General features: G+C 35.3%; 1 protein-coding gene across 1 annotated transcript in view; it reads left to right on the top strand.

The window, feature by feature from the left end:
• Window positions 1–25,161, top strand: part of FUT9 (fucosyltransferase 9) — a 167,765-nt gene that overhangs the window by 70,649 nt on the left and 71,955 nt on the right. Inside the window, exon 2 of the mRNA XM_067702547.1 lies at window positions 22,678–22,766. The gene's annotated coding sequence lies outside the window, so the exon portion shown is untranslated. The remainder of the gene's footprint in view (window positions 1–22,677; window positions 22,767–25,161) is intronic.

The following is a 25,161-nucleotide window of genomic DNA, read 5'->3' as shown; positions in this document are numbered from 1 at the left end:
TGTACATTTCATACCTATTTTCTTTTAGACCTGTGTGAGTTTTCCTGGCAATATCAGGTGTAGAATTGCTAGATCATCAGTAGGGTAATCATTTAACTTGTCATCCACACTAAAATAATGTTCAGACTGGAAGAGGGCATTATTCATAATTATACTGGAACAACTGTATGAACCAGAACCTGGCAAACTAAAGTATATAGTCCTCTGAATCATAGGTGCATGCATACACTTAATATACCAACCTGTTCTCCAGGTAGCATAAAGATACCTGTCTTCACCCTTCCTTGTCAACATTTAGTATTTTCAAATTTCTAATTTGACATGTTCAATGTTCCTTTCATCTACATTTATCTTCATATATGTGTTAGCTATAGTCTTCTCTTTCTTTTAATTTCAAATTCACAGCTTTTTTTCTACTTTAAATACAGTTGGATGTCTGATTTTGAGCTAGATATTATATTCCCTCAATTTGTCACCTATCCATTAACTTTACCCTTAATTTTGGATAACAAGTCCTTAAGTTTGATATAGTGAATCCGTTTTTTAGGTTTTAGCTGTGCTATATATAATTGTTTAAGTAGTATTTCTCCATCTAAAGTTTTTCTTCTATATTTTCTTCCATTGGTTATACCGTTTTGCCTTTCATAACTAGGACGTTAATTTATAATTAACTTAAACTAGGGACCTGATTTTATTTTTTCTGTATATGAAAAGCCCGATTTTGACTACAGAAGTCTTGACTTTATTTCTAACCCTTACTCTCAACGAAGCAATCTTTATCTACCAAACACCCTTGTATTTTCTCAGTTAGTTAATATTTTTCTCCACTTGGCCACTGTTTTTAGCCCTCACACTAAAAGAACTATCTACACGCAGGTATTTAAAGGCACATGGTGGCAGCGGAACCCTGCTGTCACTGAGTATAGGTTTCCTGCAATTCAGGAGTGTGCAACCTGCCAATTTTTGGTTAGCACCTGTGCCTCCAGTATAACTTGCAGACGGACACATGCCATCTTAACACATGGGTACCAGAAAGGAGCCAAACAATTATTCTTTTGGGTGAACATCAATTCTTAGCTTTTTTTCTCTTCCTGTAATGACCGTTTTTGATAATCTACCTCTCATTTTTAGATGGAGAAAAGTGTTATACACACAGATCCAGAAAGTGAAGTTGAAGGTTTGCGTTTGCCTTCTTTGGGATTATTTGAATAGTTTTTGTCATCTATTATATATTGGCTTATTAGACAAAATTCTTTGCTGTTGCTTTAGGATTTATAGTATACACTTTTAACTTATCATAGTCTACCTTCAAGTAATGTTATATCACTTTACTTATAGTTGGAGACATTGCAGTAGTTAACTTCTCTTTGCCCCCCAAATTTTGTGCTATTGTTGTTATGCATTTTACTTCTCCATATGCTATAAACTGTACAATCCATTGTTTTTATTTTTGCTTTAAACAGTAAATTTTCTTTTATAGAGACTAAATTTAATAGAAAATTATTTTTGATCTACCTGCATATTTACCATTTCTGGTGCTCTTTGTACTTTGTTATAAATTCAAATTTTCATCTGGGATCATGTTCTTCTGTTGAAGGACTTCCTTTAACATACCTTGTAATAAAGATACACTCGTCCTGAAGTTTTTAGCTTCTGTATGTTTGAGAAAGTCTTCATTTTGTCTTTATATTTGAAAGATATTTTCCCTGGATGTAGAATGCTGATTTTAGTATGTTAATGATGTTTCCCCACTGTTTTTCGGCTTCCATTGTTTCTGATAAGAAATCTGTATTCTAATCTTTACTCTCAGTAAATGATATCTCTTTTTCCTTTGACTACTTTTAAGATTTTCTCACTTCATTTTTAAGCAATTTCATTCTGATATGCCTTGGTGTAGTTTCCTTCAAGTTTCTTCTGCTTGTAGCACAAGACTTCTTGGGTCTATATATTTATAGCTTTCATCAAATTTGAAAGTTTCCAACCATATTTCTCCAAATATTGTTTCTATCTACCCCTCCTTTAGGACTCCTATTATCTGTATATTAGGTGGCTTGAAATTTTCCAAGAGCTATCTGATGCCCTATTCATTTTTTTTCTCTTTGTGGTCCATATTAGATAGTTTCTATTGCTATATCTTCAATTTCATTAATCTGTCTTCTGCAGTATCTAATCTGTGGCTAATTCCATTTAGTGTATTTTTATCTCAGAAGTTGTAGTTTTATATCTAGAAGTTAAATATGAGTCTTTTAAAAATATCTTCCATATTTCTAACATGCTCAAACATATGGAACATCTTGTTTTCTTGCTTCCTTGAATGCTTGGTTATTTTCTGTTGGATGCCATGTATCGTAAATTTTTACTTTGTTGAATGCCTAATATTTTTGTTTATCTATGAATGTTATTGACTTAATATGATGCAATAAGAGCATTATCTATGTAGTCTTGTCATAAATGTTTAACCTCAGTTTAACCATGGGAAATTCAAATACAGAACTTGGGATATTTTAAGAAATAAGTTACAGTATTATCTTTAAAAAAATCAATTTTGTGAAAAGCAAATACATAAAGGACCCAAAAAGTCAGTGGTATCACTTTATATGAAGAAGACTAAAGAGTCATAACAGCCAATAGCAATGCATGAATCTTGATTGTATCAAAAAAGAAATCAGTTTCAAAAACAGTACACAATTGAAAAAAAATTATATATGAGATTCATATTATATGATATGCCATTATTATTGTCTTCTTGAAGTACGATAATGGCATTGTGGTCATGCAGGGTAGTGCTGTTTTTCTTAATATTTTCTGAAATATTTAGCTAAGAAGTGGGATATCTGAAATATGCTTTCATATAGTTAAGCAGAGAGAAAGAGACTGAGAGAGTGAGAGAGAATGAAAGAGAACAAGTGAAAGAGAGAGAAAGCAAATATGACAAAATCTTAGCAATCAATAAAGCTAGGTGAAGAGTGTGCAGCTGTTCTCTTTAATAATGCCTCAATCTATCAATATCAGAATTTTTCAAATAAAAAGTTGGTAAGTAGGGACAAAACCAAGACCAGATGGTTTTGTGTGTGTGTGTGTGTGTGTGTGTGTGTGTGTGTTTTGCGGTACACGGGCCTCTCTTTGTTGTGGCCTCTCCCATTGCGGAGCACAGGCTTCGGACGCGCAGGCTCAGCAGCCATGGCTCAGGGGCCTAGCTGCTCCACGGCATGTGGGATCTTCCCGGACCGGGGCACGAACCCGTGTCCCCTGCATCGGCAGGCAGACTCTCAACCACTGCGCCACCAGGGAAGCCCCCAGATGGTTTTACAAGGAAGTTTCATTAAATCTTTAACAATTTTTGAGTTATAAATTATTTTGAGAAATAAGGTATCCATACTAATTTCGTAATGTGAGAATAACCTTGAAACTAAGTCACATGAGAACAGTTTGAAAAATGCAAATTTTAGTATACTTCTATAAACATGAAAACAGAAATAAAATTTGATAAAATATCAAATTGTAACTAGAAGTTTAATAACAAATAATACATTATGGCCAAGTAGGGTTTATCCTAAAAATACAATATTTTAACAGTAAAATTTACCAAATTAATGGGTTAAAGAAAAACCCTGCAATCATCTAATAGGTTCCAAAATATTCCACAATATATAGGACTAAACAGCAGAGAAAATGAATGAACTAGATCTGCATGCATCTTAATGGAAATGTCTCTGAAAACATAAGTTTGAATGCATCAATAGGTTGCATTTGATAACACAAGTATGAAATTTAAAAAGGAACCAAGGGACTTCTCTGCTGGCACAGTGGTTAAGAATCCACCTGCCAATGCAGGGTACATGAGTTCGAGCCCTGGTCCGGGAAGATCCCACGTGCCGTGGAGCAACTAAGCCCACGCGCCACAACTACTGAGTCTGTGCTCTAGAGCCTGCAAGCCACAACTACTGAGCCCACGTGCCACAACTACTGAAGCCTGCGTACCTACTCCTCAACAAGAGAAGCCACGGCAATGAGAAGCCCACATACCACAGCGAAGAGTAGCCCCTGCTCACCACAGCTAGAGAAAGCCTGTTTGCAGCCAAGAAGACCCATGTAGCCAAAAATAAATAAATTTATTTTTTAAAAAAGAACCAAAATAGTACATCAAGTTTGTGGCTACACATATTCAAAGTAAAAGTATAAGAACATGACTGTTGAGAGTATATCTCCTCCTTATGATATTCCAATGGCTTCTCATAACTCCTAAGATGAATAACAAAATCTTTACTATGGACTCTAAGATTCTACATGATCTGATATCAGCCAACATTTCTAGAATTGTCAGATATTACATTTCTCCTGGCTCTGTGTGTTCCAGCCTTGCCTGATTTCATTCACAGACTTGAATGTGTCATAGCACAGCTCACTAAGGGCCCTTTGCTCATGTCATTTCCTCTTTATGAAATAGTCTAGTCTTACTCCTCCTACATAATTTCTATTTATTTTTCAACTCTCATCTCATTTCTCACTTATTCAGGAGATACATGGTCAGATTCCCCCATTTTACTCTTATAACATTCCATACTATTCTTTCCCTCTGAGGCTCTATATCAGTTGTTATTTCTCATTTATTGATGAGATTGTATGATTAGTATTTGTCTTCCCATTAGGTTTGTACTTCCCCCACCTAAAATCAGAGACCACATCTGTTTGCTAACCAGTGTATCACTAGCACCTAGTACAGTTCTTATATATTAAAGGTGCTTACCAAATATTTATTAAGTTGGTGAATGAATTTGCAAAGTTGCTTTCTTTCATAGGATTCATTTATTTTGATTGTAATCCCTCTAAAATGTTTTTCTTTCTGTGGATTTTTCTATGTTCTCATTTATCTTTTGCATGAGACTAATGCAGTAGGATATGGTTTGGGTGTCTCTCCCTGGATGAGAAGGAATGGATACCATTCCCTCATGATTGACAACAACATCTAGAACCATGGGGTTCTAGATGGAGCATTTCCCAGACAAATGGAAGGGATATGCTAATCTTGCCTATATTTATATGAAATTGCATGGCAGAGCAAATAATTAAGCTGTTTAGGAATTAGGATATATAACAGAAAAGATATTCTGCAAGAAAAATTAGAATTGAAATATGCTTTTCTTCATGTCTACATTATTTAAGAATGTATAATCATCACTCTTCCTGAGAAAAAATAAAAATGGCTTCAAAGTTATTAAGTAAAAAGATAATGACAGCTCTTTTCAGCGTTTCCATCCTTTCAATTTAACAACTATTTATTGAGCATCATGTATGTATAAGACATGGAACTTGTGCTGTGAAGGGCGTTGATAAATAAGTAACAAACAGTGACAGAGCCAGAATTAAAATCCATATTTGTATGATTCCTAAGCCCTAATTTTGTGCACTACAGGCCAAGTATATAAAAGTTTTGGGTGAACCTAGTAAGCCTGGAAGTGTGTACATCTTTCTCCTCTAAGCCAGTGTCTCCTCAAATGTGATGCTGTTCTGGGAAAGATACCAAGGTCAAATTAGCTTGGGAAATTAGCTTGTCATATACTTAAAGAGCTCTGAGAAAGTTTTTAGTAAAGAAGCAGGTTTTTCATTGTTTAACTCAGCACTTCCTAAAAGGTACTTAAACAGGGAATTTTTTAAATGTAATGTATCCTGGGAAACTGTTCCAGGCAAGAAGGAGCTCTAAAGTCTTTTTTGGTGGTATTTTTTCTTCTAATGTAGATCTGGGTTTCGGAAACACACTTTGTAGAGCTCAATGCCCTTTCTCACCCCCTGCCTTTGCTCTTTGCCCGAAACACTCATGCCCTTTTTTTGTGATACGTGATGCATTCTTATTTATACATTAGTTCAAATGTCAGATGGTCTGTGAAGTCTTCTGTTAACCCTTTACCTACATACATATAAACGTGTGTGCACGCACACACACACAAAATAAGCACTAAAAGTTATAAAGTAATAATATTAAAGACTTCTAACTTTCATAAGCATTTACTATGTTAAGACGACTTAACACATCACAAATTTAATTTAATGCTCACAATTGTTATTTATTATCCCTTTAATTTCCCTGTATCTCACATATCATTTCTCTGATCCTCCGGTCTTCCTTGTACATCACTGACAACTCCTTCACGGTCTACTTTGCTGGTTCTTTTCATTTCCACAAAGTCAAAATGTTGGCCTACCCTAGCCTTTTGCAGTCACACCATTGGTTATTTCATCACATTTCATGTTGAATATCGCGGCTAAGAGCACAGACCTTTGAGCTAAACTCTCTGACTTTGGATCGCAGCTCAACTACTTTGTTAGATGTGCAACCTTGAGCTAATAATCTTTCGTTTCTCACCTCAGGGAGCTCATCTGTTAAAAACTGGGATCTTAACAGTACCTACACAATAGAATTGTTGGAGCATTAAATGAATTAATATCTGCAAAAATGCCTGGCACTATATGTGTTTGCTGATATTATTGTTTATACTCTAATGACTCATAAATTGTATCTAGTCTGGACTTCTGCCATGAATCTGTGACTCATACATCCAACTACCTACACAGTGTCTGCAACTGGAAATCTAAGATACATCTCAAATTTATTATGTATAAACCCTTTAGCCAGGGTGAACTCAGTAAATGGCAACTACCTCCAGTGGCAAAGGCAGACCACTGAGGCATCCTTGCAGGCATCCTTGAGTTTTCTCTTTCTCTTAGGTCATCCATCCATACATCAAATTTAGATTGCTCTGCCTTTAAGTTATCTAGACTCTTACCACTTCTTGCTGCACCCATCCTAACCATTGGCCCAAGGTCCCAGGATCCCTCATCTGAAGTTTTGTACTAGCTTCCTAATTTATCTCTCAGCTTCTGCCCTTGCTTTCCTGTGGACCATATTCAAATAGAAGAATGGCTATTTTAAAATGTCAATCAGATAATATCACTCCTCTGCTCATAAACTTCTATGACTTCCTACCTTACTGATTAAAAACTGCAGTCCTTACAAAGGTTTATAACAATTTTCCTAATCTGCCCCACACACTCCCTGAAACTGTCTAATCTCATCTACTATCTTCCCTTCTTTAATTCCACCCTTACTGCTCCTGCTTCCTCCCAGGTCCTCCAGCAACAGACATGAATTTCTCTCAGTGTCTTTGCACTTGCTATTCCTTCTACTTGGAATATTTCTTTCTCAGGGACCTACATGCCTCTCTCCGTCACTCCTTCAGTTATTTTCTTGAAGTCCACCTTCCCGAAGCCTTCTTTGACTACCTTATTGAAAATTGCAACTCCACTCTACCTGAGCTCTCTTTCTCTGCTAAATTTTTCTCCATAGAATTTAAGACAAGCTGATACATGATAGCTTTTATTCATTTGTTTATTTATTGTTCAAATTCCCCCTCTAGTTTCTAAGCTCAATGAAGAGTTGAGTTTTTATTTCATTTGTTCACTGCATATCCACAGTGCTTAGCAGAGTATATGGCACATAATCGGCGCTTGAGAAATAGTTATAGAATAAGTGACTCCCCTGCACATGATGGATGAAGAAAGTGTGACTCACAGAAATAAGTAATTTGCTCAGAGCATCCAAAATTTGCCTAAGGCATCCAAGGTCAAACCCAGAATTAGAAGATGCAGGTCAGCATCTAGGGTGCACATGCTCAACCAATATGTAATTTACAAAGAATATTATTTGAGTAGTCATGTACATACTCCCTTTCCTCACCAGAAGCTGACTTTCTTGAGAGCAGGAAGAGTTTTAATCATCTTTATAGCCTTGGTACCTAATACAGAATTGGGATCATAGAAATAGTGATGTGCTGGAGCAGCTACCCCAGCTGGAGAGAGTCTACTGTGTGCCTCTCTTCCAACTCTGCTTTCAGTGATATATTGATACATTGGTACCTTGGAATGGGCCTAAGGGCCATGGAAATCATCAAACACTACACCTCAAGATGTTTTCCCCAGAGAGCTGGTTGTTAAATATTTACTTGCATAAATGCATACAATTACATAAAAGATACTTTAAAAAATGTTTGGCGCATGAGTGAATGTACTGGTGAATGAAATGTATAGGGGAGAGTTACATGCCAAGACATCTTTTAGTACACTGGGGATGCAGAGAATGTGAAAAGAAGGTGGAGGCTGGTGATCAATAACTTTCAATGAACATAATAAAACAATCACATTAAATAATAAAATCCTTGTGATAGAACATAGTTCAATTTCCTACTTTATGAGGGAATTTTTTATAAAGAATCCTTTAAAGGAGATATCCGGAAATGACCAAAATAAAATCTTCCAATGAGAGGGAATCCAAGGAAATCAGGTAGAGCTCTATTTCTTTCCAGGATAAAAAAAAAAATAGATTCATATTTCTTTTCAAGTATAGTATCCCACATAATGTATTCTCATTTTGTATTTTATCATTGTATGTCTGTGAATATATCTGACTCTCCCATTGGATAAGTGCTTCCTAAACATTTTAAACCACCATTTCTTTTAAGAGAATCACCTTCAGATAAAAATCCAAAGACGCATAAAATTGTGCATACAATTTCCAGAAGAGCATAAACCTTCAAAGTACCCTCCATAAGCCTCAAGTTAAAGAATAGGAATATTGTGCTAGAATGAGAGAACCCTAGGAGCTGACTTTGCGTAATTCATTTCCAATTTCCAGCAAGTGTCTGGCACACTGATACTTAAAAAGAAGAAAACAAAGGGAAAAAAGGACTTGTAGATTGAGTAAATGGGTGGAATGAACAATTAGTCACTTTAGATGCCTATTACTGCCCCTTAGATCGTTTCTTCAAAACACTTTCCATTTTGTCAACTATTTATATATATAGTTTCCAAAACCTGTAATTTTCAAATTATCCTCTTTTCATAATTCTCCACTTTTTACCATTTATAAACCCAAACTCAATGTTCTTGATTGGTGATAAAGAACATCAAGCTATATTGCCTTTTTTTCACCTGGAATATGTAGTTCTTTCAGTTCAAGATTCCATTAACTTTCCAGGCAACTTTATTATCACCCATGATCCACAGTGATATTTCATTTAGCTAAAAAGCTAGATCTTTTCCACCTGAAAGACTATTAAGCTAGGCATTCCATTCTTCTGTTTCCTCAGTGGAGTTTTAAACCTAACTCTACATTTTTACTATTTAATTCCATTGTCAGTTTCAATCCACTTTCCAGTCTGTGAAATTCTTTGTAAACTATATAGCATAGTAGTAGCTTGAGCTCCCCTTTTAGAATCATTCCTAAATTTATTAAATATGCCTTAAATAACATCATGTCATCAAATAGTTGGTTAAAAAATGATATAAAGAAAGGTCCAATCATGTAAACCAGAGGCCTCCTGCAGTTTGACATTGATCCATTAATTAACCAGTGTTGTTTGGTAGGAAAGGTTTATCAGCTAAAGATTCAACAAACTGCCCAGCAATCTTACCCGTATATATTCATCTTAACCACAAGGGTATCTTAGGAATTATTTCCACTGCCTTGTTGAAATCCAGTTGATTCAGATGAGGCATCACATCATCTGTGAAATTTTTCCCTGAGACTCAAATGTACATCCCTCCTTTGTGTTCCCATGAAATTTTGTGTGAGTTCCTATCACAGTCCTTACCACAATATACTAAAGTTCCTTTTGTATCTGTTTCCCTAAATATTGTAAGGTCTTTGGAGAATGAGTCTGTGCTTTCTTTACCTTTACATTCTCAGAACCTTGTGCACAATAGTTATTCAATAAATATTTCTCAAAATGAGTAAATAATAAATTCTCATATGCCACCTTAAGATGTAGAGTCCTGTATAAAGTGTGCAGTTTTCTCTGGACTTACTCTAAGATGTAAATCATTAAAAATAACTCACAATAACTCGTGGGAATAGACAAGCCAGTTCATCTCTTGTGTGCCTCACTTAAAACATTCTTACTATTTTAAAATCACACACATATGGAATGTGTGACTTGTTTTTATTACAAAAAGATAATTTCATCCTTTTAAGCTAAAATTGTCCATGCTATTGTGGTTATTTCTCTTTTCATTCTTTTATATTGCACCTTTTGTATTTTTTTAAATGTCAGAAACAGTATCTCATTAACACTCTTCAGAGAACAGTTGCCAATGTTTCCATTCATAGAGTTAATACCTGGAATGCCTCCTTCAAAATAATATGAAAATGATACAATGCAACAAAATCATAATGTTCCTGAATATTTATGCACTCCAGTGTATATAATTTACATCGAACTTTCTGTTCCTTGCCTGATCCTAATAAACTTTTTCATGTATTTGGAGAATAAAATGCCATTATCTCATACCTGCCTTTTGATGGCCAGAGATAGATCCATTTTTTTCCCAAAGCCAACTTGTAAAAGGAAATACTCACTGATGAAATACCCAGTGTTCCTGAACACAACTTGAGTAATTAATATCTATTATATCCTGAAAAACTCAATGAAAGGACCACAAAGTGACCTTGTACCTGATGTGCTATCTTTATTAATTGAACTCTAAGCTAGCCCTTGAGATTTTTATGCAGTCTGTAACAGAAAGGTCAATGTAATACCAGTAAATCCTGTTGTATTTGTTAGTTCATTCTGCAGATGCAAAAGTTGGGTGAACATTGATTCCATTCATTTGTAATCCAATATTAAAGAGGGAAAAGTGATTTTCTTTTTACCATCTTATCCATTTACATTTACATGGAAAATAACATTTCCAAGGAAAATCAGAGGACTGTTTTAATAGCAGTGGTACATTAGAGGTTGAGCATGTTTTCCATTTTTTAACATCTTATAAAATGTCCAGAAAGAAATTACTGTTTTGAACTAGAAACTAATACATATTTATATTGCACAAAAACTATGTTTAAGGTGCTTTTATAGGTTCCAAGAATACATCATAAATAATTTAGTCAATGCCCTAAAAAAATCGGAATCTAATGGGAAAATAGAATATTGAGAACTCACTTATAATAAAGGGTAAAGTAAGGGAAATACTTTGATATCCATATGAAATAATGCTGTGGTAGCACAGAGGATTCAATGATATTTCCTTTCTTCCTCTCTGCTCTCAATTTCCATTTCCCAAGTGAACAGATTCTTATGCTGCCTTCTTGTTATTCAGGAACTCATCGCTACAACATTGCCCCAACTACCCTCCTTATCCAAATCCAAATTAAATCTTGAGGAATGTGTAAATTTCATAAGGCTGCCATAACAAATTCCCACAAACTGAGTAGCTTAAAGCTTGAGAAATTTATTTTCTCATAATTCTGGAAGTTAGAAATCCAAAATCAAAGTGTTGCCAGGGCCAGGTTCCCTCCAAAGGCTCCAGGAAGAATCCTTCCTTGCCTCTTCTAGCTTCTGGTGCTTTCCAGCAATCCTGCTATTCCTTGGTTTGTGGCTGCCTAACTCCAATCTCTGTCTCTGGCTTCACATGGCCGTCTTTCTTATGTGTCCCTGTGTCTCCAAATTTTTCTGTCCTCATAAGAACACCAATCACTGGATTTAGGTTCATCCTGATCCAGGATGACCTTTTCTTAATTTCATTACATCTGCAAAGGCTCTCTTTCCTGGGAGTTACTGGGAGTTAAGACCAACAGATCTTTTGGGGAACATAATTCAGTCCACCATGGGGGCAGGCAGCGGTGTGGGTGGCTAATCTCAGCTAGGTGGCTAGGTGTTTAAAAGGACTACCAGCTCTGTCGAGTAAATCAATTTATACCAAAGTCACAATAACTCTGTGCTTCATTTGCATTTTTAACAAGGACTCTGTAACACAAATGTTTCCATAATGAATAGACTGGTAGGGATCAGAGCATTCCTGGTACCTGCTTTCTGTCCAGAGCTTCCAGCTCTTCACCTTGAGCAAACCCAAGGCCAAGTGTACACCTCCCTACCCACTCATCACAGTGGATCAGCTACACGACGAAGAGGAGATACTTACGTAGAAAATTTAGATTGTGTATCTTATTTTCCTTTACCTTGAGTTATGTTTTCACTCATGATAAATATATTTTCCTTGGATCAAATTATATGAATAATGGCTTTATACTTCATTTTAATTTTTCCATATGAATGTGGATTTAGATCTTCATATTTCCCATATATGGTCTCTATATAAAGGATATATATTAAAAATATGAAGGACATTCATGCAAAAATGTTGGCAACAGAAACTACACAAATGGAAATGGTTTTGGTAGGCATGGATTTCTTTTCTTCCAAAATGTTTCCCAAGTGTGAGTAAGAAGAATGAATAGGAACAAAGTAAAAGTCTTTACAAAGTTTAAAGCAGGTAATCTGGGTTCTTCTGTGCTTAGTAAAGTCAATGTTCATTCGCAATCGTGGAGCACTCACCCCAGATAGGGTAAGGACAAAGGGAGGTGGTACCTTTATTTAAGCCATTAAAATCCTGCAATTCAGCTTTTAAAATGATTCAAAATGTGATGAATGTATTTTTTTTTTAAATGCTTTTCCTCGTACTCGGTGAGTCAGAGTACAGCTTTATGGTAAAATCACCCCACATTCTGAACAATATAATGTATTTCTTTTTTTTTAATAACTTGGTTTATTCATAAATTACATGCTATCAATACACAGCTCAAATCATTGTATTTAATGTAGCATTTACAGCTAAAATTGGAATAAATTCTTCTTCTTTCCCAGAACATTATATATTTGAGAATTGAGAGTTTAATAAGAAATTCTGATTTTTTAAAAATCTTTCATCATTTAAACTTTAGAAAGAGAAAATACATTTTTCTAAATTAAGTTACCATGGTATAAAATATCCACTTACATTTTTCTTAGGATTAGCTTTTTTTCTTTGTTGATTATAAAAAATATTATGCTAAATATTATTATTTTGATTATTGATTTCCCAAGAGAATTTAGTCTGAATTAGAAAGCTGCAGCTTGTCTTATCATTAAAATGTATAGCAAAACATTCATTTTTCATGCAATTAATTTACACTCAAGAAAAAAATTTAATGGTTATTTAAATAATCATGAGTTTCTATTGTCCCTTTTATTCAACTGTTTTGAACACTCTGGAACTGACCCCAAACATCTGCCACAAATTCCACTGAGACGTAGAGGGCCCGTTACATACAGAAATTCTGAACCCTACCCCACACCCACTTATCAACATCCCTACAAATGTATAGTTCATGGGTCTGCATTTAATAAGCCATCTAGATGATTCTTATGCCTATTAATGTTTGAGAATCCAGGATAGAAGGGGACAGATTACTGGATCTTAACCTTTTCAGCACTGGTGATCTCTAGGCTCTGCAGTACACTGGGAGAACCTATTCAGTGACTGTCAGCTTCTTCCAGAGGAAGTCATCCAAGGGGCAGAAGAAGAGAGAAAGCCTAGCCACCTCCCAATGCCCCCAGAGTTCTGGAGGCCTGGCCAAAGATAGCAGACAGCGTGTTTAGAGTCATAGACTTCTCTTCCATTCCTCCCTCCCTCCATACCGTCCTCCTTCCCTCCCTTTCCTGCTTCCTTCTTTCTTGTCAATGCCTTCTCTGCTATTGTCAGAAAAAAGGTCTGTATGTGTGAGGGGGGTGATGGGGTTTCCAGAAGACAGCAACAAAAACCCTCTCTTATCACATCTACCTGGCTCAATCTCATTGAACGCTCTCAAAACAAGTTCTTACAAAGGAAAGTATCCATTTTTTTTTGGTTGTTATTGTCATAGACAAAACAGAAAAAAAGTAGTGTCATCAACCATCTGTCCCTGGCCTGTCTCCCATCTTTGGTCCCAGCGAGACATCAATCTCCCTCTGGATGAGTGTGACTGAGGATGGATATAAATATCATACAATCTTTATCAGGACTTTACTTCCTATCTCCCATTTTCAGACCCCTCTTCCAGGGAAGGTTTTAACAAGTAGGATCAGAAATCAAAACATCATCTGAACAAGCAAGAAGTGTACTTGCTTCTTGGGAGCAATCATTGGAGCTCAGCCCAATGCTCATCCTGTCCATCAGAAGCCCCTGGGCTACTAGCTGAACTGCCTCTCCCAAGTCTGTAACATCACAAGTCAGGGCTTCTCATTCATTGTATTAATTATCCCAGACCCCTCCCAGAGCTAGAGAAATGAGGAGATGGAGTGCTTAAACTTTATCTATTGAACTTAAAGATAGGAAAAATCAAACCATTTTAAATCCAGTCTCAGTGAAATTAAAAAAAAAAAAAGATTTATTATGGTCTAAACCAGAAGGTGGCAAACTATGGTCATGGGCTGAATCTGACCTGCTGCTAGCTTTCACAAATGAGGGAATACAGCCACAGACATGAGTTTATGTATTGTTTGTTTTCACACTGTAACAGCAGAGTTGAGGAGTTGTGACAGGAACTGTGTAATAGATGAGTAGCTATAGAACATCCTTGACTTTACCTCTTGGCCTGTAATGCCTAAAATATTTACTATCTGGCTCTTTAGTGCACGGTTTACTAGTCCTCGGTCTAAATCAAACTGTTCGTGATTTTTTTTCTACAGCTTCTAAAGGCAAAATGTTCATAAATTGAATTCCACAAAAAATTCCCCATAGAAATAGAAAATATGAACAGACCAATTATTAGTAAAGAGGTAAAATCAGTAATCAAAAATCTCCCAATGAAGAAAAGTCCAAGACCAGATGGCCTCACTGAATTTTACCAAACATTTAAAGAATTATTAAAACCAATACTTCTCAAAGATCAGAGAGAGGAGAACACTCCCAGAGTCATTTTACGAGGCCAACATTATCCTAATACCAAAACCAGAAAATAATGCTACTAGAAAAGAAAACTATAGGCCAATATCCCTGATGAATATAGATGCAAAAATTCTCAGTAAAATACTAGCAAACAAAATTCAGCAGTACATTAAAAGAATTGTTCACTATGATCAAGTGGGATTTATTCTTGGGATGCAAGAATTGTTTAATATATACAAATTAATCACTGTGATACACCACATTAACAGAATGAAAGAAAATAATCATGATCATCTCAATAGACACACAAAAAAAGCATCTGACATAAGTCAACATACTACATGAAAAAACCTCAACAAATTAGACATAGAAGGAACATATCTCAACATAATAAAAGCCATATATGACAAGCCCACAGCAGATATCAAACTCAATGGTGAAAGGTTGAAAGATATTCCTCTAAGATCAGGAAAAAGACAGAAGTGCCACTCTCACCACTTCTATTAATCATAGAACTGGAAGTCCTAGCTAGCGCAATCAGGCAAGAAAAAGATTTATTATAAAAGGCATTAGAATTGAAAAGAAAGAACTAAAAGTATCTCTATTTGCAGATAACACGATTTTATATACAGAAAATTCTAAAGACCACACCAAAAAACTGTTAGATCTAATCAACGAATTCAGTAAAGTTACAGGATACAAAATTAACATGCATTTCTATACACTAACAGCAAGTTTTCTGAAAAAAATAAGGAAATTGATTCCATTTACAGTAGCATCGAAATCAATACATTGCTAAGAAATAAATGTAGAAAAGGAGGTGAAAGATCTCTACTACAAGATGTTAATGAAAGAAGTCAAAGGAGACACAGTTAAATGGAAATGCATCCTGTGTTCATGGATTAGAAGAAATAATGTTGTTAAATGACAATACCACCAAAAACTATCTATTAATGACAATACCACCAAAAGCGATCTAAACTTATAGATAGTTTTATATTTCTTACAGAAGTAGAAAAAACACTTCTAAAACTTATGTGAAACCACAAAGAACCCCAAATAACAAAGAAATCCTGAGAAAGAAGAACAAAGTAGGAGGCATCACACGTCTGGATTTCAAGCTATACTATAAAGTTATAGTTATCAAAACAGTATGGTACTGGCATAAAAATAGACACATAGATCAATGGAACAGAATTGAGAGCCCACAAATAAACCAAAGCATATACATATGGTCAACTAATATTTGACAAGCTATCCAAGAATACTCAGTGGAGAAAAGACAGCATCTTCAATAAATGGTGCTGGGATGATTGGACATTCACATGTAAAATAATGAAACTGGACCCCTGTATTACACCACTCAAAAAAATTAACTCGAAATGGATTAAATGAAAATGCCAACTTGAAAAGATACCTGCACCTCCATATTTATAGCAGTATTATTTACAATATTGAAGATATGGAAACAACCTAAGTGTTCACTGATGGATGAATGAATAAAGAAGTTGTGGTGTGTATAGATATAGATATAGATAAAGATATATAATGGAATATTATTAAACCATAAAAAATCAAGAAATCTTACCATTTTCAACAACATGGATGGAACTTGAAGGCATTATGCTGAGTGAAATATGCCAGACAAAGACAAATACTATATGATCTCACTTATATGTGGGATCTAAAAAAAGAAACCTCATAGAAACAGATGTCAGACTTGTAGTTACCAGAGATGGAAGGTAGGGGGAGGGAGAATTGGAGGAACTTAGTCATAAGGTACAAACTTCCAGTTATAAGATAGATAGTACTAGGGGCGTAATGTACAACATGATGACTATAGCTAACACTGCTGTATGATATATAGGAAAGCTGTTAAGAGAGTATATCATAAAAGTTCTCATCACAAGGGGAAATTTTTTTCTTTTTTCTTCTTTCTTTTCTTTTTATTGTGTCTATATGAAATGATGGATGTTAGCTAAACCTATTGTTATAATCATTTCACAATATATGTAAATAAAACCATCGTGATGTATGCCTTAAACTTATACACTAATGTATGTCAATTATTTCTCAAAAACTGGAAAAAAGGTTCCCCATACACACGTTAAAACAATCTGTGTCTTTTCTCACTAACCAGCATAAGATCACCATAAATATGCGGGAATAACTGCTCCAATCCCAATAACAGAACAGCACCTGTCATAGTAGGTATTCAATAAATGTTTGGTAGGGATATATGTATGCATACGGCTGATTCACTTTGTTGTACAACAGAAACTAACACAGTATTGTGAAGCAATTATACTCCAATAAAGATCTATTAAAAAAATAAACAAATGTTTGGTTAAATAAATAAATATTTTAAAATGTGTGTATATTCTACATTACATTTATGATATATCTCTATTTTGGAATAAAAATTTTTAGTCCCGAGCTGTGAACTGTATTATCTCTGTCCTCCTTATCTTTGCTCATGCTGCACTGCTTAGTTATCATTCAACGTTCACTTTACACAGCCTATTTTCCATTAAGCTTCAGCCAAGTGAAATTGAATGCTGGAACATTTGTGACCCTAGCCAGACATTTTGTGCAAATTTCTTCATTTCTTTCTTCACTTTCTCCTCTTGACTATGAACACTTCAAGGGCAGGAGAGTGTTTTAGTCAGCCTTTTAGCCATAGAATCTAGCAGCTGTTACATAGAATGCATTTAGAAAAATGTATGTTGAATTTAAAAAGACTTAAAGACCCAGTCTAGTAATTCTGAAGTCAAAAAATTCTATTTAAAGTACAGCCATAGGAATTGGCTCAACAACCTCTTCTGGCAGCAAATTTCATTTATTACTATAAACTGCATAAAGTAATTGTCTTTATTTGTTCAAAATTCAATGTCCTTTAATCACATCTGGTGAATCAAATTAAGGAACTTACTTTTATTAAGGGAGTTCAATTTTGAATATAACTGAGGTGTTTCTAAGAGCATCACTCAGAGTCCTTTAAAATTTTTTTCTTCATAAGAAAAGTAATGCTCCATTTGGCTATTTTCCTATTCTTTCATTTATAAGAATCATATAGTGCTTTTCTTAATCATTTATACTATCTTTAATCAATTGGCTCAACAATTATTTTAAAATATTACATAAAACAAGTATGTGTCCATATTATTTCCCCTTTGGCGAATTTTACCCTAAGTGACTAAAGTACCCTACATAATATATCTAAGTAATTTTAATTTTTCTATTCATCCTTTGTTAAAGAAAAAAAAAAACTGCTCTATAATGAAAGCTCCAAAATGCATTTGAGGTTGTGAAATGGTGAAATTAATGGGTAGGATTTTATACTTTACTCAAATATATCCGAAATCCAAACACTTCTCTTCACTGTCACTGTCCCCAAATTTACAACCACCATCGTATCTCAACTCAACTACTGCAATATCCTTTGGAGGCTACTGCTTCCGGACTTGCTTTTTCTACTATTCACAGACTATTCGAAGTGATCTTTTTATTTTTATTTTGTTTATTTGTTTGTTTTTGCGGTACGCGGGCCTCTCACTGTTGTGGCCTCTCCCGTTGCGGAGCACAGGCTCTGGATGCGCAGGCTCAGTGGCCATGGCTCACGGGCCTAGCCGCTCCGCGGCATGTGGGATCTTCCCGGACTGGGGCACGAACCCGTGTCCCCTGCATCGGCAGGCGGACTCTCAACCACCGCGCCACCAGGGAAGCCCTCAAAGTGATCCTTTTAAATTTTAATCAGATTGTGCTAGTCCCCTGGTCAAAACTCCTATCTCCATTGTATCACAAAGTCTGAACTCCTTACAGTGGTCTCTGAGGCCCAGTGTCACCTGGTCACTATCTACCTATCAACCCCCAGCCCCACCACCCCTCCCCTACCCCTGGGCCCTGGGTCACTACACTACAGGCACGCCGTTGTTGTTTCCCACCCCCTACTTGAATATGCTGTGCTTGTTTCTGCCCTGGCCCTTTGACCTAGTGTCCCCTCTGTTTATCTTCAGTTTAAATGTGACCTCCTCCAGGAGGCCTGCCTTCCCTGACTATCTCTGCTCAGGGAGACACCCAATCCTGTTGTTGTGGCCACTCTCTGCTGACACCTCTCACAGTCAGTTCTTTTGCAACTCTATCTCTGCCTGATGGCCCTGCTATTCGGTCTGCCCTGGATCTTGGCTTCCAGGCCCATCAGAGTCTCTGCTGTTACATACATTGCTACTTCCCACTTCTGACACCTGCTTAAAGCTGAAAACCTCACAAACCTCTGTGGCTGTCATTTTGCTCCCATTTAGACCCAACTTTTCTCAATTCATTGTCCATGCCACACTATAGCCTAGGGAGTCTTGGGATTCTAAACTGTGCCTGTTCATGCCCTGGGACTCTCATGACTCTACTGGGTCACCATCGAGTGTTGGCATGGGATTACACAGCACAGCAGTCTCTTCCCAAATCCATAAGCAAAAACCCTTAGAATTCCCTCAACTTAACTAGGAGTTTCTAAAGCTTCTTCCCTGGGAGGTTTGGACTCAAAAAGCTGGGAGGAAAAAACAAGAGCTATGGTAGCCACTTTCTCCTTCCGCTGTGGTCTTCTTCACTCCCCCTCTTCTGGCATTTCTCATAAGAAGAGGCAAAGAAGGCTTTCTTCCTAATGCTCTTTCTACAGGATTGAAACTGCTCTATATAAAATTTTATGCAGACTTTGTCAAACAAACATCAAGATGAAAAGTAAAAATCAGTGAATCATCTTAAAGTTTCTTTAGTTCTTAGTGTTTCATCCTCACTAAGCCTCTGGATCTTGGCAAAACATCCAAATAACCTCTATATGTAAAAGAGAACTAAAGGAATTTAGAAATCCTTCTCAAGACTTCCTGACTTTAAGCTGTACATCAAAATAATGCTTTAAATGACAGAAACTGAGTGTCTGTCCCCACCTCTACCCCAAGTCAGGCAGATGCCTTGACTGTTCTATGAAGAAAAACACAAGTATGTAGGAATGCAAAAGAGAAAAATATATTGTCATTGTTTGACTGGGTTAGACATAAATGTAGGAAACTTAAGAGAATAATAGTGTCCTCGCATGTAATGCAGGAAGAACAGAGATAATAACTTTATTCAGATAAAACTTTACCAACAAAAAATAATAGCAATATAAGAGTAACTCCATAACTTGAGTGTTATTTATTCAGCATGCTGAGTCATTATTAAATCGTAGCCATGATTTGGGAAATACACACATGCACGCATGTACTTGTTGGCTTTCATTACTTGCTCTCAATATAGATAGGATTCTAAAGGTTTGATTTTTTTGACTTTCCAGCCAAGTTCATTTCAAATGCATCAGATGATATATTGGGTGGTAAAAACAGAGCAAGAATGGCATTTAATGCTGAGATAAAAAACCATAAAAAAACATTCACAGATGCTCAAATATCATAAGAGTCTGGAACCAGTTGACATAGATGTAAATCCCCCTTCTCTATTTTTCTTAATTTATTCGATATATTGATCCTTTATGTCAAGATTTATAACCAAAACGTTACATATGTTATATGCAATGATTTTATTTGTGGTTCTACTCACTTAACAACTCTAAGCACATGATACATACAGTTTCAACAGAGAAACTTAATCTACCTTAAAAAAATCTCAATTTTTGTTTCAAACTGGGGACTCAAATAGTACTGAAAGTAAATATCAAGGCAGAATTATAAACAGTATTTAGGGAGCCATGTGCAAGGAAGACTCTTTTGAGTAGACACTTTGAAGTTAGGGCTGTATTTGACTCCCAGCTATAATACCTTTCAGCTCCTTAATGTGGACAAGTTGTTTGAATTATCTGAACCCTATAAGATGAGGAAAATAAAACCCACCTTACACTATTGTTGTGATGATTAAATGAGAATTACATACACCCAGAAAGGTCATTCAACTGCTATTACAAAATACAGACAAGTTTTTCATCTCCTTTCTCATACCTTTGAAAAGATAATAATTAGGTAAGATTTGATGTTAAAAATAAGCAGAAATGCCACGTCTATCCTCCACATTTTGTTTATCTTTAACTGTGTTTGCATACAATATTGAAGTGTAAATAAAGGGAGAAATGTACTAAATTAAGGAAAAAATTAAACCCTTTTTTTTCTATTAAGCACAAGCCTAGGCTATGTGTAAATCCAGAAAGAAATCTGGCTGAATTTTGCTTTAAAATCTACTGAATTCAGGAAGAAAAAAAAAGTTAGGTGTTTGGGGGGTATGCAGTGGGAACAAGAGATATGGGGAGTGTGTGTGTGTGTGTGTGTGTGTGTGTGTGTGTGTGTGTACTGAGTACAAGATACCTAACCACCATTTTTAGTAACCTATAAGTATGAGGCTTCTTTGGGTATGTTTTACAGCAAAAAAAAAAAAAATTGACAGGTAATAAATTCCCATAAGAGTTTTAGGAGGCACTATCTTAAAGAGAAAAATAAATCCACTTTTTATTTTACTTTAAATTATTCCATAGTTTGAAGATATTTGCTCTTGATTGGGGTGATGAATGTCAGTGGGTCGGTTTCCCACTTTGTATTAGATCTAATCTTCATTCATTACTGAATAAGTAATTCAATTAGGTTTGAAAGCACTTGCTCCATTTATATCCAATCATGTATGTGGGCAAGTGTCTTAGTCCATTTGAGCTGCTATAACGAAGTAACACAGCCTGGGTAGCTTATCAACAATGGATATTTATTTCTCACAGTTCTGGAGGCTGGCAGATTGGGTGTTTGGTGAGAGCTTCCTGGTTCATAGATGCCGTCTTTTCACTGTGTTCTCACATGGTGGAAGGGCAAGGGAGCTCTCTGGATTCTCTTTATAAAGGCACTAATCCTATTCATAAAAGCTTTACCCTCATGACCTAATCACCTCCCAATACCACTACCTTGAGCATTACGATTTCAACGTATGAATTTAGAGGGGGAGGGGAGGGATGCAGACATTCAGGCCATAGGAGCTGGCATACATCAACATGGTCTTTACTCTGTTAAGCATCCAGATAATAATAAACATCCAGATGATTTAGTAACATTTTATTTTGGTTTTTGTTTTTTGTGCTATAGACACAACTTATTCTTTAAGTGGAAAACATGAAAAATAGAGACCATGAAATATATTTAGTTAACAAGATATACTCATTTCCTTAGAGTTTTAAAGACACCATTTATTCTTTTTAGTAATATCTCTTTCATTGTACAGGCATAGCTCATTTTATTGTGCTTCACTTTATTGTGCTTTGCAAATACTGAGGTGTTTTTTACAAATTGAAGGTTTGTAGCAACCCTGCATCAAGCAAGTCTGTCAGCGCTGTTTTTTTCCAACAGTATTTGCTCCCTTCATTTGTCTGTGTCACATTTTGGTAATTCTCCCAATATTTCAAACTTTTTCGTTATTATTATACTTGTTAGGATGGTCTGTCATCAGCGATCTTTGATGTTACTATAGCAAAAAGATTGACTCGTTGAAGGCTCAGGTAATGGTTAGCATTTTTTAGCAATAAAGTATTTTTAAATTAAGGTATGTACATTGTTTTTTAGACATAATGCTATTACATAATAGGCTACAGTATAATGTAAACATAACTTTTATATGCCCTGATACACCAAAAAAATTGTGTGATTCGCTCTGTTGCAACATCCACTTTATTGCAGTGGTCTGGAACCTAACCTGCAATTTCTCTGAGGTCTGCTTGTATTTTGAAATGACTTATGTAATTCAATAACATTTTCTCCAAAATTAAAAATATTCATAAATTAATATAAGAAAAGGACACGATAATACATAAAGATCTATGTTTGTAAGATATATTATTTCTTTTTGTTTTCTTTTGGTTATTTAGCTTCATATATATTATATCCAGCACATTTAACTAACATACTTATTTTTCTCTCTCTATCCTAACAGGTTTATAATGTAATAATTCAAGAATTTTATCATACCGTGGAGTAGCTTAACAACTGTCTATGTGCTTCCCATGATATGTTCTCTACATTGTAAGTATATACTTACTTTCTCAAGCTGGCTGGATTTTGAGAGAAATGTGTTCAATTAGAACTTATAGGTAACTTTGATTGTTTAAGAAGATTACAAGCTAAAATTCATCCAAAGTAAAGAATAGTTTTAGAAATTTATCTTATATGAAGAGATGTTCTGTGAATTTAGGTTTAACATTGTATCAAAGTTAAAACTTAATATAGTATGTCATGGTAGGTAGAATAATATACCCATGACATTTAGTTGTATTTTTATAAATATTATACTTAACATCCTTAAGATTTCTATACTATTCTTTATTTTTCTAAAAGAAACTTTAAATATTGTACCTGTGAAATTTTATGCTAAGATATTAAAATTTCTTGAAATATATTTTTAAAAATATAATGTGTAATATCATTTCAATGTCAGGGCAACTTCTTTCTATATTAGTTATCTTTTTGAAAACTAGTTTCAGTTTTGGTAAGATGATACCTGTACCACTAAATCTTTCATACTCGTGGTGTTTGTATGTGTGTGTATGCATGCATACACATATATATGTGCGTATATGTACACACACAATTTCATTAATAAGCTATATAAAAAGAAGAAAAGTTGTCTTTGCTAAGTAAGGAAACCTCTTATTATTAATTTCACACTGCTGAAAAGTAAGGAGAAAGGTGAAAGCTTTTTGAGTTAAGAAGTACTAAGTACTATGCTTTTTGAGTTAAGAAGTACTAAGAGAAGTGGGGAGGAAAGGAGGCAGCCCAACCCCTTTTTCCGCAGAAGAAAGTAAGGCATGAACTGGAGCCCTTCAGTAATCAGAAGTGTTGCCCACTTTATGGCGTGTTTAGGGCACCAGGAGATACTATCAGACCTGCGATACCCATCTTGAGCCTTACTATCCATTCTTCCAGCCCTTTCCTTGCTGGAGCCCCTGAGGATATAAAATCCATCAAAGGTGACTTGGGGGGCTTCTCTGGTGGCGCAGTGGTTGAGAGTCCGCCTGCCGATGCAGGGGACACGGGTTCGTGCCCCAGTCCGGGAAGATCCCACATGCCGCGGAGCGGCTGGGCCCTTGATCCATGCCCGCTGAGCCTGCGTGTCCGGAGCCTGTGCTCCGCAACGGGAGAGGCCACAACAGTGAGAGGCCCGCGTACCACAAAAAAAAAAAAAAAGGTGACTTGGAATTTAGTGACCCTTGATCCTTCTTCAGGAAGGCAGGAGAACAAGGGTGCCTGATTATATTGTGGGACTTGGAGTTAGTTTTGGTCAGGTTATTAGCATGCCATTTCAGAACACTTAATGCCTTCTGACATGAAATATAATTTGAATACATAATATGTGGTTCTAAATCAGTACTGTCTAAAGAAAACATAATGTGAGACATATGCAATTTCATCTTTCTTGGGGCCACATTTAAAAAAGTGAAAAGAAGCTAGTAACATGGGTTTTAATAATATATTTTACTTATTTAAAATATATTTAATAATATATTAAATATTAAATATATTTTATATATTCAAAAATACAGTCATTTTAACATGTGATCATGTTAAATGTAAATCATGTAAAAAATATTAGTGGGCCTTTTAACATCCTCTTTTTCATATTGTCTTTAAAATCTAGTGTGTACTTATAGTACATCTCAATTTTGATACTAAATTCTTACTGGATATACTTGATCTGTATTTAGATTTCATAAACTTTACAGTTGAAAAAAAAAGATTCACAAAGCTAAGTTGTCCCATATATACTTGAAAGTTTTTCAGTAACTAAATTGAGTATCAGTTTTTAAACTTAACTAATCAAAATTAAAAGCCATAGCCTCAGTCACACAGGCCACATTTTAAGTACTCGACAGTCCTATGTGACTAGTAGCTACCAAATTGCACCACTCTTTTCCAAAGAACTACTGATATAATGCTATAATTCTGCTACATAATGGATTTTGTAGGCCAATCTCAGGACACCAAAGGAGCATATAACTTTACAATTTTAATGAGAAAAAATGTCAAATCCTATACCTCTGACTTAAAATAAATTCTACAGAACCAGATATTTATGAGAAATGATGGATAAGAAAATATACAAGGTCTAAACCTTCAATCTGTGATATATTGGAATTTGTTTTTTTCTTACTTGCTTCAATGTACATGCTCTTTTGTCACTAAAGGAATTAGCTGAGCACAACCCTTTCTATTACAATGAGTGAATCAAAAGCAAAAAAAAAATAAAATTTTTTTAAATGGCTCTGTGAAAGACACTGTTAAAAGAATGAAAATATAAGCTTCAGACTTGTAAATCACATATTGATAAAAATATATAAAGAACTCTTAAAAATTAATTTAAAAAATTAAAAAATTGGTGAAATACCTGAACTTTATCAAAGAAGATATATGAAAGACTAAT

This window comes from Pseudorca crassidens, chromosome 13, assembly GCF_039906515.1.
Source record: "Pseudorca crassidens isolate mPseCra1 chromosome 13, mPseCra1.hap1, whole genome shotgun sequence".
Classification (NCBI taxonomy): domain Eukaryota; kingdom Metazoa; phylum Chordata; class Mammalia; order Artiodactyla; family Delphinidae; genus Pseudorca; species Pseudorca crassidens.
The sequence above is the reverse complement of the archived record's forward strand: the minus strand, read 5'-3'. Positions and strand labels throughout refer to the sequence as shown.